General features: G+C 45.3%; 1 pseudogene across 1 annotated transcript in view; it reads left to right on the forward strand.

Annotated features, from left to right (window-relative positions):
* Positions 1-6,396: 6,396 nt before the first annotated feature.
* Positions 6,397-12,406, forward strand: part of LOC309545841 (carbonyl reductase [NADPH] 1-like) — a 33,677-nt pseudogene continuing 27,667 nt past the window's right edge. Inside the window, exon 1 of the transcript XR_014226157.1 lies at positions 6,397-6,709. The product of XR_014226157.1 is annotated as a carbonyl reductase [NADPH] 1-like (transcript). The remainder of the gene's footprint in view (positions 6,710-12,406) is intronic.

The raw sequence follows: 12,406 nt of genomic DNA on the forward strand, positions 1-12,406 counted from the left end.
GCTTGGTGAGTGTCATAGGTTGTACATCTCCTGCAGATTGCACCCAGTGACTGTCAGTATGTCTAGTGTTCGGGTGGCAGTGGTCACAGGGAGTAATAAAGGCATAGGCCTGGCTATAGTCAGGGCACTGTGTAAGCAGTTTAAGGGAGATGTCTATCTGACAGCCAGGAACACTCAGCTGGGAGAAGAAGCTGTGCAAGAACTGAAGGAGAAGGAAGGATTGTCCCCACTATTCCATCAACTGGACATCAATGACCTGAACAGCATCCGTGCCCTGCGGGACTTCCTGAAGGAGAAATATGGGGGGCTGGATGTGCTGATCAATAATGCTGGCATTGCATTCAAAGGTGAGTCCTGCATGGATCTGACACCATGTATAGAAGAGATGAATATTATTATTATTATATAGGATTTGTATAGCGCAGACAGTTTACGCAGCGCTTTACAACTTGAGGGTAGAAATAAAATACACTTTAATACAGTAGGAATCAGAGGGCCCTGATCGTTAGAGCTTACAATCTAAGAATATCAATGGTGGTGGGGGGATAATGCAACATGCAGAGTAACTAAAACCCGGAAGCAAACATTTAACAAATCTTCTATGTGTTGGCTGCATTAGTTTTCTTTTTTTTCCTTTACTTTTATCTGGCGAAACAACCAGTAAGTCTGTTGCTTTCAACATAACCTGCTCTCCTGCAGATGTAGCAGTTAGAGGGTGGAGGCAAACCATTTACCACTGACACAATGAACAGCTTTTATTTGTTTATGTAAAATCTTTATCCCAAAAGGGGGGAAAAAAAGTGTTGCTGTAACTGCTTGTAAAGTGTTAGCTGGAGCTGAAGTCCATCTAACGCCCCCTACGCCCAAGACTGACAATGCTGCTGTCGAAAGGTGCTCCTTCATCCAGAGTGTGGGCACCCTAAGGCCCCTTTCACACTATCCGTACGTCAGACGGATTCAGTTTATCTCAGCGGGGGATCGAGCCGGCGATCCCCCGCTGAGCAGGAGGATGACAGCTGTGTCTCCGTGATGTGTGCGGAGACACCGCTGTCAGTTCCCCATGCATCTCTATGGGGGAAATCGGATGGGAACGGACCGTCGGTCTGTTCTCATCCGATCCGATCTGCTGGACGGATGGAAAATAGGGTTTCCATCCGTCCAGATTAGAAGGATCGGATGTCAGCGGACATGTCTCCGCTGACATCCGATCCCCCATAGAGATGCATGGGGGGACCGTTCAGATCCGCCAAAAAAAACGGACAGGCGGATCTGAACGGTCCGCCTGTGTGAAAGGGGCCTTACAAAGAAGGGGCGTTACTAGCCAGTAGAGATGAGCTCTGGCATGTTCGGGATCGTTGTCCCAACCCACCTGCCTGATCCCGCAGGCAGTGAGACATTTCCCAGTCTGTGCAGCTGCGGATCAGGAAACGTTGCACTGCCTGTGATTAGCGGGGTGCAGTGTCGGCTTCCTGGGGGGATTGGGCAGGTGGGTTGGGACTAGGATCCTGAACACGCCAGAGCCCATCTCTACTGGCCAGATCACCAGGTGAAAACAGAGGGGAAAAGAAGCCTAAAAAAAGAAAACTCATGCCGTCACCACATGTAATGATTGGTAAGCAGCAATAGATTTTTTTTTTTTTTTGGGGGGGGGGGTTATTGTTTTTGGGGTTTCGATTGCTTAAAGTAGAACTATAGGCAAAATGTCTTCTCTTTTTTTTTTTTTTTTTTTTTGCCATTTTGGATAGAGTAAGGGAAGGGTATAACCCCTGACAGATTTTCTTTTTTTTTTTTTTTTCACCATCTGTGTCCCATTGCGGAGATTTCCCTTCACTTCCTGTCCCATAGCCAAACAGGAAGTGATGGGAAATCCCTGCAAATTAAGGGAATTCCTTGGGGACCCCCCCAGGTCACCAGAACTAGTTTCCCCATTGGAAGATTCCCTCTCTATTACTTTTCTTGGGACAACCCAGAATTTGGGATTTTCTTTTACTTTTACTTTCAATGATAACGTTAAATAGGACAAATTGAGAGGATGAATCTCGCAAACAGAGGCACAGACCACAATAGAAAAAACTGACAGGCGTTTTAATCTCTCTTCAGTCTATGCAAAACTTTAAATAAAGTTTTGCCCTTCGTTCTACTTTGAAGGCGATACAACACCTCCTCACTGCTTGTCAAATGCTTTCTGAATAACTATCCTAATGCAGATCACTCTTCAGAGTGCTTAGCGAAATGTTGGGGTTTGCAAATGGAACCTATTGCCAGGCATTTCTCGGCACAATGATTCCAGCACCAAAAAACGGTGTAAGGCCCCTTTCACATGAGCGATCCAATCCGATCCGCCTGTCATTTTTTTCATGCGGACCGGATTGGATGCTCCATGCATCCCTATGGGGCAGCGGATGTCAGCGGAGACATCTCCGCTGACATTCGCTGCCATCCGATTCCGATCCTGTCCATGAAATCCGGACGGATGGAAAACCTATTTTCCATCCATCTGGCAGATGGGATTGGATGAGAACGGAAAGGCGGTCCATTCTCATCCGATCTCCCCATAGAGGAGAGCGGGGCTCTGACAGCTCCGTCTCTGCACACAGAGCTGTCATCCGCCTGCTCAGTGGGGATCGGCGGATCGATCCCCCGCTGAGCAGAACGGACTCTGTCAGGCGGTGCGCCCGTGTGAAAAGACCCTAAAGAGTAAAACCTGGGGACTTTTGTAACTAGTACAGAATGGCTCTACAACTTTCACACCTTACACCCCGCTCTGGAACTATCAACATTTCCACATTCCATGGTGATGGATTGAGGTGTCCTAAGGTGTGAATGGAAATTCTGGGATATCTTCCTGACACTCAACCAAGTGCCTTGGATAAGCTACAAAACACCTTCAACATTACAGAACAAGTCCAACTGAATGTGACAAACTAATACTAGACTTACCATGACCTGGATCATTGGGAACCTTCAGAGACCACAAAGATTTCATTTCTCAAGCTTTGCTAAAGCCTATTATACATACAATATATTACCAAAAGTATTGGGACGCCTGCCTTTACACACACATGAACTTTAATGGCATCCCAGTCTTAGTCCGTAGGGTTCAATACTGAGTTGGCCCACCCTTTGCAGCTATAACAGCTTCAACTCTTCTGGGAAGGCTGTCCACAAGGTTTAGGAGTGTGTCTATGGGAATGTTTGACCATTCTTCCAGAAGCGTATTTGTGAGGTCAGGCACTGATGCTGGGCAAGAAGGCCTGACTCGCAGTCTCTGCTCTAATTCATCCCAAAGGTGTTCTATCGGGTTGAGGTCAGGACACTGTGCAGGCCAGTCAGGTTCCTCCACCCCAAACTCGCTCATCCATGTCTTTATGGACCTTACTTTGTGCACTGGTCGAAATCATTTGGTGGAGGGGGAATTATGGTGTCGGGTTGTTTTTCAGGGGTTGGGCTGTTCCCTTAGTTCCAGTGAAGGAAACTCTTAAGGCGTCAGCATACCAAGACATTTTGGATAATTTCATGCTCCCAACTTTGTGGGAACAGTTTGGGGATGGCCCCTTCCTTTTCCAACATGACTGCTCACCAGTACACAAAGCAAGGTCCATAAAGACATGGATGAACGAGTTTGGGGTGGAAGAACTTGACTGGCCTGCACAGAGACCTGACCTCAACTCGATAGAATACCTTTGGGATGAATTAGAGCAGAGACTGCGAGCCAAACCTTCTCGTCCACATCAGTGCCTGACCTCACAAATCTGCTTCTGGAAGAATGGTCAAATGTTCCCATAGACATACTCCTAAACTTTGTGGAAAACCCTACCAGAAGAGTTGAAGCTGTTATAGCTGCAAAGGGTGTGCCAACTCAATATTGAACCCTACGGACTAAGACTGGGATGCCATTAAAGTTCATGTGTGTGTAAAGGCAGACGTCCCAATACTTCATGGACTCCGCTGTCCGTTTACATCCAACAACCCTCCAATCAGCCTAAACAGAAGGGTATGAATCCCCTTCTGTATTTTTTTTTATTTTTTTTTTTTTTATTTTAAAAGCACCCGGATCGAAACCACAGGTAGGCAGGTGTAAAGGGACACAGGGCAGTTTAAAAAGAGAAGATGTTGCTACAACCCCCGTTTAATGTTAAAAAGGTTAAGTTGTCTATGCCAAGACAACGCTGTACATACCGTTTAGTATCCTAAAAAAGAAAAGTGAAAAGTCCGGCAACGATCCTACGTGAAGTAAAATCATGTAGCCTTTATTAGTATTCCATCAAGACATAAAATAATTCATTATACAGCAAAGCTTACGCCTTTCAGCCCTAATTTCTGGGCCTTGGTCATATCCTCTCCTAAAGGGCCATACACACTATAAGATTTTCTAAAGACTTTTTCCTTCAGATTTACCTTTTCTATGTAGTGCAAGGGCCTGCCAAAGTGCATACAAATTGAAAGTGTTTAGGTTTGACCTCATATTATCTGGTTTTGGTAAATCTAAAGGAAAAAGTCTTCAGAAAATCTTATAGTGTGTATGGCCCATTAGATTGGCCTTTATCCATCCAGCATTCGTTTTGGATGTTGGTTTCTTCCATGCTATACAGTGGTACGATGTCTACATTGCTTTATCCCCTTGTGGCTATTTCACGCCCTTCTTTTGAACTGCTTTTGGAAAACCCATTGGTAAAACATTATCTACTTTCCCTGTGTCTCTCAGTGAATGATAAAGAATATAAGATTTGTGTGTTTATTGTAAAATCTTTCCACTGGGGCACTCTCCTCTGTGGTATTGGCCTCGTGTACTCACAAAACTGAGGCATGACAGTTGGAGGCGGAGTTGTGCAGGTATGAAGTGGTTGTAAACCCTTCCATATACCCCGTGAAGTGACTGGCCTCTGGTTATACACAGAGAATAAACAAATCCTCCTACATAAGTTGTACCTGTCTATCTGCAGTCTTCTCTTCTCTATCCGTTCAAAGTGCTGAATTTAAAAAGCTTGTCTGAGAGTTCAGGGAAAAAGGGGGCTGAGAGCTAAAGTTACACTCTGCAGAGCTTAGTGAGGAGAACTCTGAGAGCTGATTGGAGGTAAGAAACCCCCCCCCCCCCTCCACATAGCTCACAGGAACAGAGCTGCAGCTGTCAATCAGCTGGAGGCCCCTCCCGTGTCACCTTTTTTCTCTTGGTGTCAGCAAAAATTGTCAGAAGTGATTCATGCTGATAGCAAAGGAACAGAGCAGCAGATAAAAGACACTTGGTGCTATTAATTGTGATAAGTACACACTATAGAGGGAAATGCTTTGTTCATATTTCATGTCTGAGGTTTACAACCACTTTAATGTTTTGTTCACTAGTGTCCCAACCTCCTGAAGGCGGCAGTATAACCCATTCATTCAGATTATCTATGAATCCTCTGTCACTCACTGGACTTAAAAAAAAAAAAAAAAAAAAGATTTGCATTAAAGCGGAGTTCTTGCCACAAAATCGACATAATCGATTTTGGGCCTTCCGCTTGCTATTGGTCACCTGAAAAAGAAATGGATAGTTACGATTTTTTTTTTTTTGTTTGCTTACTTTGTTATTGAAGAAAAATATACTCGCCTTTCTTCCACTTCCTCCCTCTGCGGCCGCGGCCCGCGCCGTCACTTCCTCTTTGCATTGATTCCTGGAAGCTGAACATCATCGCTTCCAGGAATCAATGCGCCTGAACCGGCCCCGCTCGTCATGTCTGGTGCGGGCGCGTCATTCCTGCACAGCTTCTGGGCATGCCCAGAAGCTGTTTAGCAGAGAATGACGTGCCTGCACCGGAAGTGACGAGCGGGGCCGGTGCAGGCGCATTGATTCCTGGGAGAGATGACGTTCAGCTTCCAGGAATCAATGCAAAGAGGAAGTGATGAGCGGGGCCGGTGCAGGCACATTCTGGGAGAAGAGGGCACGGAAGAGGACACAGAAGAGGACACGCTGGCTCCAGCTGCCCACATCCAAGATGGCAGCGCTGGAAAATAAATTTTCAAGGTAAGTATTTCTTCTAAAAGGTAAGTGCGACCCGGGACAGTACAGAGGCTATCCATTGTGGAATGTACTAGCCCTAACTGTCCCGGGGGTATTTTTATTGAAAATAACATTTTGTGGCCGGAACTCCGCTTTAAGTACAAACATTTCTTAATAATTTTCACCCTTCAGAATTTTTAAACCGTTCGCTCAATGACTTCTAGCAGTTCTATTTGTTACCGCTAGAGGACAGGAACAGGACGCTAATAGAGACAGAAGCAGTTTGCAGACACCCATCTTTTTTTTGGCAGAGCTCATATTTGTTTTGCTGGGTGGAGCTGAGCAATATTAGAGATCCCTTTCAATATCAACCGCTGGCAGAAGCTATCTGAGTGTCATAGATTATATACTGTATCTCCTGCAGATTGCACCCAGTGACTGTCAGTATGTCTGGTGTTCGGGTGGCATTGGTCACAGGGAGTAATAAAGGCATAGGCCTGGCTATAGTCAGGGCACTGTGTAAGCAGTTTAAGAGAGATGTCTATCTGACAGCCAGGAACACTCAGCTGGGAGAAGAAGCTGTGCAAGAACTGAAGAAGGACGGATTGTCCGCACTATTCCATCAACTAGACATCAATGACCTGAACAGCATCCGGGCCCTGCGGGATTTCCTAAAGGACAAATATGGGGGGCTGGATGTGCTGATCAATAATGCTGGCATTGCATTTGCAGGTGAGTCCTGGTTGGATTTGACACCATGTATAGAAGAGATGAATATCAATGGTGGTGGGGGGGATAATGCAACATGCAGGGTAACTAACGCAGTATTAAACCCGAAGGCAAACATTTAACAAAAATCTGTTGGCTGCATTTGCTTTCTTTTTTTTTTTTCCTTTATTTTAGCTGGTGAAACAGCCAGTAAGTCTGTTGTCTGCAGTTAGAGGGTTGAGGTAAACCATTTGCGGGACTTCCTGAAGGACAAATAATGGGGGGCTGGATGCGCTGATCAATAACGCCGGAATTGCATTCACAGGTCCTGCATGGATCTGACACCATGTATAGAAGGGCTGAATATCTATGAGGGTGGTAATGCAGTGTAATAACAATAAGGGTCCGGGGCCCGTGGCTGTATTGGGGATAAGCGATCAGTGTCACTGTGTCATTCTGGACTTGCGCTGTGAAAGTAAAAATGTATTTGAAAATTGAATGCGCCTTTTGAGGATAGAAAAATGGCAGCTGTACCTAATGACTTGTTTTTTAAAGAGGAAGTAAACCCTCCTCTGCAACTTTTACCTATAGGTAAGCCTATGATAAGACTTACCTATAGGTACTGTAAATATCTCCTAAACATGTACCGTTTAGGAGATATTTACCTTTCATGCAGCCAGTGACGTCACTGGCGCATTCGCTCTGAAGGAACGGCCGCTGGTGGCGTTCCTTCAGAGCCCCGTGCCGTGACAGCCAGCTCACGTGCGCGGGAGTGACGTCACCGCGGCTCTGGCCAATCGGATGGCCGGATGCCGCGATCCTGGAAAAGACGGGCGACTGAACATACAGGTAAGCGGGCGACACGGCGGGGGCTCGTTCTAAGGCAAGTATTTCATAATGAGCTAGTGTGTGATGCATACTAGCTCATTATGTGTTTTTCTTACAGGTTGAAAAAAAAAAAAAAAATGTTTTATGGGTTTACAACCTCTTTTAAAGGTGCAAGTTCCTCACAGCTTAGTGAGTAAGGCCCCTTTCACACAGGTGGTGCGCCTGGCGGACTCCGTTTTGCTTAGCAGGGATCGACTTCCCCCCCCCCCCCCAATCCCCGCTGAGCAGGTGGATGACGGCTTCGTCTCTGCTCTGTGTGCAGAGATGGAGCTGTCAGAGTCCCGCTCTTCTCTATGGGAGATTGGATGATAACGGACCACCTGTCCATTTTCATCTGATCCTCCAGACGGATGGAAAATAGGATTTCCATCCATCCGTATTTCACGGGCAGGATCGGATAGCAGCGGGTGTCAGCAGAGATGTCTCTGCTGAGATCCGCTGCTCCATAGAGGTGCATGGAGCGTCCGATCAGGTCTGCCTGAAAAACTGACAGGCGGACCGGATTGGAAAGCCCGTGTGAAAGGGGCCTTAGACCTCTTTCACGTGGGCACTTCCGTTTGGCGGGATCTGCGTGCTCAGCTGCTGATCGATCCGCTGATCCCACTGAGCAGGCGGATGACAAGTCCGTCTCCACTCACTGTGCAGAGCGGGCACAGACACAGCCCTGCTCTCCTCTATGGGGAGATCAGGTGAAAACGGACCACCTGCGGGTTTTCATCAAATCAGCCAGTCTGGATTTTGCGGACAGGTTCAGTCAGGTAGCGGCAAGTGTCAGTGGACATCTGCCACTCCATAGGGGTGAATGGAGGGTCCGATCAGCTCCCCCTAAAAAAAATTCCGAGGCGCCTGAAACTGACTCGCTGAGCATGCAATTAGTGACATCTGAAAAGTTTAACCACTTCCCGCAAACCAATGTACCTGTACGTCGATTTGCAGAAGTGGTTGTACTGGGATGATGCCTGCAGCTGTATCAAACCTGGTACCGTTTTTTAGACCTGGCAGTCGGCTTTCAGAAGATAACTGCCGATGCGGCTCAGCAGCCTCTCGGGCCGTTATCCCAGCAAGTGGGAGGGGCTGCCCCCCCTCCTCCCACCGCCTTCCGCAGGTCTGTCCGGGTCTCCCGTCCCACTGAGAGACCCAAACAATCAGCCGGCATGTTCGCCGGCTGGTTGGAGTCCCGAACGATTGGGTCACCGATCATGTGTCCCAGAAGCAACTCAGCTGCCAACGGCACCGATTTAAAAAAAAAAAAAAAAAAAAAGCATTTTGAATATTTTGAAGTGCAATGGAGGGGTCTATGGTCTGTTATACCCCCGATTCCTCCATAGAGTACCTGTCACTGCCTGTTACTGTCACAAGGGATGTTTACATTCCTTGTGACAGCAATAAAAGTGATCAGATTTTTTTTTTTTTTTTTTAAACCGTGTTAAAAATAAAAAATAGGAAAAATTTTTTTTTTTTTTTTTAAAGATCCCCCATCCCTGTGAGCTTGCGCACGAAAGAAAACGCATACCTAAGTCACGCAAATGAAAGCGGTGCTTAAATCACACATGTGAGGTATCCCTGCGATCGTCAGAGTGAGAGCAAAAATTCTAGAAAAAGACCTCCTCTGTAACTCTAACTGGTAACCGTTACAAAAAAATTTAAAGCTTCGCTTATGGAGATTTTGAAGTACCGTAGTTTGTCGCCATTCCACGAGTGTGCGCAATTTTAAAATTGTAACATGTTAGGTATCTATTTACTCGGCGTGACATCTTTCACAATATACTAAAAATTGGACTAACTTGACTGTTTCGTTTTTTTAAATTCAGTGAAATTTATTTTTTCCCAAAAAATTGTGTTTTAAAGACCGCTGCGCAAATACCGCATGACAATAAACAATATTGGAACGGCCACCATTTTATTCTCCAGAGTCTTTGCTAAAAAAAATATGTATAATATTTAGGGGTTCTAAGTAATTTTCTAGCAAAAAATACTAATTTTAACTTGTAAACAGGTGTCAGAAATAGGCCCGGTCCTTAAAGAGGAAGTAAACCCTCCTCTGACACTTTTACCTATAGATAAGCCTATATTAAGACTTACCTATAGGTACTGTAAATATCTCCTAAACATGTACCGTTTAGGAGATATTTACCTTACATGCAGCCAGTGACGTCACTGGCGCATGCGCTCTGAAGGAACGGCCTCTGGTGCCGTTCCTTCAGAGTCCCGTGCCGTGACCGTCGGCTCCCGCGCGCGTGCGCGGGAGTGACGTCACCGCGGCTCCAGGCAATCAGATGGCCGGATGCTGCGATCCCGGAAGACGGGCGACTGAACAGGTCGCCCGTCATACAGGTGAGTGAGCGGCACGGCGGGGGCTCGTTGTAAGGTAAGTATTTCATAATGAGCTAGTATGCGATGCATACTAGCTCATTATGTCTTTGTCTTTCAGGTTGTAAAAAAAAAAAAAAAATTTATACGAGTTTACAACCTCTTTAGGTTGTTAAATGCCTGTTTTGCATGCTTGTCACTTTCCAATAATGTCCTGGATAGTGAAGCCAGGGTTGGATGATACGCCTGCGGCCTGCAGTTTTAAAGCATAATCCGCAATGGCACTTCTCCAGTGCTAATGCTTCCTGTGTAATCTACAGGACTGAGCTTTCAATTTGACAGCTCAGACCTGCTCTGCATTCATATATGAAAAGGGGAAAAAAATGTACCCAATGAATTCTTATTTAAAGTTAAACTCTACTTCCCTCACCGAAAAAAATAAAAATAATGCTAATCTCTACTTACACTCTCCATACTCCAGCAGCATCCCCGACTTCCTCCGTGGTCCAGCATCCCCGACTTCCTCCGTGGTCCAGCATCCCCGACTTCCTCCGTGGTCCAGAATTTCTTGGGAGCTAAGCCTGTCTTTTTTTACACCCCCCCCCCCCCCAGGGCAGTGATGGCGAACCTCGGCATCCCAGATGTTTTGGTACTACATTTCCCATGATGCTCAGCTACACTGCAGTGCCAAAGTTCGCCATTACTGCCCTGGGGGGGGGGTGCGCATTATCACGCAGGCTGGGAGTACAGTACCCCAGAACTGATTGGCGCTCACATGGCATGTCACGTAATGTCAACAATTTCATCAAAATGATGAAAATCAAAATGCTTTGCACAAGAAACCTCATTCTTTTATAAAAAGAAAAAAGAAAAAAGAAAAATCTGAGAATACATTTATTTAATTAAGGTTTTTTTTAGCTATATTAACACTAACATTTGTTGTAGAAATTTTTAAATAACTATTATTTGTTTTTGTTAACCTATTCTATATATTTTTTTTTTTTTTTTACTTCTTTTCTTTTCCTATTTGCAAGAAAACTTGTGTGTGTGTGTGTGTGTGTGTGTGTATGTGTGTATATATGTATATATGTATGTGTGTGTGTATGTATATATATATATATATATATATATATATATATATATATATATATATATATATATATATATATATATATATATATATAATTTTTTTTTTTTGTAGTGCCAAATTTAAAAAGTTTTTAGTAGCAACTTAAATCTAGTGCTTTTATAAAAGGAATAAAACAGAAGAAATAACTTTGGAAACAATGATGGAGACCTGGCACTGTTTTACCATGCTCATTATTACTAAATCACAGTGGTTTAAACGTGTCAGTACAGCTCCTACCACCCCGTTCAGCTGTACATGTAGATGTGCAAGCTTTATCCAACTTAGCCTGTGGGTAAGGAGGGGTAAACTTGGCATTGTCACTTTGGGTGCCAGAGGACACTGTCCCGCCACTGCTTCTGGTTTTTTTATTTTTTTATATTTTTTTATTTCTATTTCATTTAAATAGCGCCCTGCTTGCTTCGGGACTTTGGTGCTTCAAAAAGATGCAGTGCTTATTTATTTATTTTTTTTAAACCATGTCCATTCCACTGCTTTTATAAATGAGGCTCTTCCGTAAAAGTGATTGTAAAATCTTGTTTTTTTTTTTTTTTTTCTTTTCTATAAAAACAAACCTGTTATACCTACCTGCTCTGTTGCAGTGGATTTGCACAGAGCAGCCGAGATTCTCCTCTTCTCTGGTCCCTCTTCTGTGATCCTGGCCCTTCCCTTCTGTTCAGTGCCCCCACAACAAGCAGCTTGCTATGGGGGCACTAGAGTCACAGCTCCCTGTGTCCATTCAGAACAGGGCCCCTGACCTGGCCCCACCCCCTCTTTCTCTCCTGATTGGGTAGCTGACTTTGATAGAAGTGACAGCCAATGGCGCCTCTGCTGGGTCTCAGCCAATCAGGAGGGAGAATATCGGACGGCAGAGACACTTGTTGACATCGCTGGACAGAGAGGGACCTCAGGTAAATATGAGGGGGGGCTGCTGCACACAGAAGGCTTTTTATCTTAATGCATATAATGCATTAAGATTAAAAAACCTTCTGACTTTACAACCACTTCAAAGCGGAGCAAAAAAAAGTGTAACTGCTGACTTTTAATAAACGCGCTCCCCTGTCCCAGGAGTCAGCGATGTGGGCGCCCTCGATTTTCGTCAGCACTGACATTACAACTTTGGGCAAGCGGCTGTGACAGCTTGCAGCTTTATAGCTGGGTGCACACTGCGCATACGCCAGTTGTGCTGCGCTTCCCGAATGGTCTGGCAATCTTCTGGGACCTGTGATGTGTCCCAGAAGACTGCAGGAGGGAGAAAGAGGAACTTCTGCTCGGATCATCTAGGCAGTCTGAGAAGGAATGGGAGCAGGTACCTGTCAAAACTGGGTACCTGCTCCCCCCCCCCCCCCCCCCCCCAAAAAAAAAGATGATATGCAAAACACCAAGTCGGCGCCATT

Source organism: Pelophylax lessonae (genome assembly GCF_965119305.1).
Source record: "Pelophylax lessonae genome assembly, chromosome: 2".
NCBI classification, from domain to species: domain Eukaryota; kingdom Metazoa; phylum Chordata; class Amphibia; order Anura; family Ranidae; genus Pelophylax; species Pelophylax lessonae.